We start from the raw sequence: 1,594 nt of genomic DNA on the forward strand, positions 1-1,594 counted from the left end.
ATGATTTAGAACATTTAAAAAAAGCCCTCCTGGGAACATAACTTGGGGAGAAATGTGGTGAGAGGGCGAGACTCGGCCACCCACAGGCATGTCACAAGATGTGCCCCGGCTCTCTGGGGTGAACTCTGCTCTGACTTCAGGCCAGAGGTGTCTGCCCCAGCAGCGCCCTGACAAGCTGAGTGGTCGGAAGGCCCTGGCTGGAGAGAATTCATTTGGAACCTTTCTTCTTTTTCTTATTTTTCGTTGGTGTTTCTTTCAGCGTAGTGTCCATTGCTACCTCTACTGGCTTTGCAGCTTTTTTTTTCCTCTTGTCTTTTTGGGCTTCAGGGTGAAATCCTGGCCATCAGGTGGCTGCACACAATTCCCTGCACCCTGAGCAGAGGCCTCAGAACTCTCTTCCCAGCAGAGGCCTCTGCACTGTCCGTCTGTCCGTGCTCTTTTCTCCTTGGATGCCGACTTCTGGACCTTGTCTCTCTTAGGCTTTCCCTCTTTAGGCGGCTTGGCCTTAGGCTGTGTTGGGGGGTAACTCTCCCCATTTTTACCTGTTGCCTCTTTGTTTCTTTTCTTTCCCCTTTTGCATTCCACTTGGGTCTTGGAAATGTCAGGCCCTGGAGCTGCAACCTGGGGCTTGTTCTTCAGTGCTGCCATTCGCTTGGCAAAACGCTCCTGGATGGTGAAGGCATGGGTTGTCATCGTGGTTTTGTTCTGTCTGGAGTGGAGGGACTGGAATTACCCTCGGGAGTCTTCTTACTCTGTTTTTTCCCAAAAATGCAGTCAAGATCTGTTTTGCTCCGAGATGATAGATCCTTTTCTTTTGTAAATTTCCTATGATGAACACAGTTTTTGAAGATTTTGGAATTTCTTCAAGACTAAAATATTTCTTTTTCTTGTTGTCTAAGGAGTCTGCTGTTTCCTGCCTCTGACAAGTGTTCAGTTCCGCCAGAAGCCAGTTAAAATCATCTTGATGGGCAATCCAGTTGGCTTCATTATTGATTGTAGCTTGAAGTCCCAGGTCATTATTTTTAACTTGAACTTTAATATCATCTGGGCCTCCTTGCTCCTGAACCCCTAAACCCCTTCCTTTAGACCATTCCATCTTCTCTAGTATCCTCTGGCCAAATTTAGAATCAGCATTACTCCAGGCAGTGTTTTGAGTATTCACAGCCCACTTCTGCTTCTGCTGCTGCTCAGCCAGCATCAACATGTCATGGAGACTGTGACACCACGACCTCCAGACCTGAAGGACTTCGGCCACTGGGTGGGCAGCAAGATCTGGGACAATCTGAACAGATGGGACTCCCTTGCCAGGTGGACAGCAGCCCAGAGACTATGTTCTTAATTCCTAGGTGAACTGGTTCCCTTATTTCACTGAATCCTTGTAACAACCTTAGGGGTAGGTGCCCTTTAGGTTGAAGTATATGAACTTGCTAATATTTACCCATTTTAACTTAATACACAAACAGCACTTTCATCTGCTACAACCACATAGCATTCCTATTTTATATTTTATTATTTTATTTTATTTTATTTTATTTTATTTGAGACAGGGTCTCGCTCTGTCTCCCAGGCTGGAGCGCAGTGGTGTGATCATAGC

The 1,594-nt window shown here is 46.3% G+C and overlaps 1 pseudogene; it reads right to left on the reverse strand.

Annotated features, from left to right (window-relative positions):
- Nucleotides 1-208: 208 nt before the first annotated feature.
- Nucleotides 209-1,204, reverse strand: LOC101147957 (PIN2/TERF1-interacting telomerase inhibitor 1-like; annotated as a pseudogene).
- Between the last annotated feature and the right edge of the window lie 390 nt (nucleotides 1,205-1,594).

The sequence above is a fragment of the Gorilla gorilla genome, chromosome 5, assembly GCF_029281585.2.
Source record: "Gorilla gorilla gorilla isolate KB3781 chromosome 5, NHGRI_mGorGor1-v2.1_pri, whole genome shotgun sequence".
In the NCBI taxonomy this organism is placed as follows: domain Eukaryota; kingdom Metazoa; phylum Chordata; class Mammalia; order Primates; family Hominidae; genus Gorilla; species Gorilla gorilla.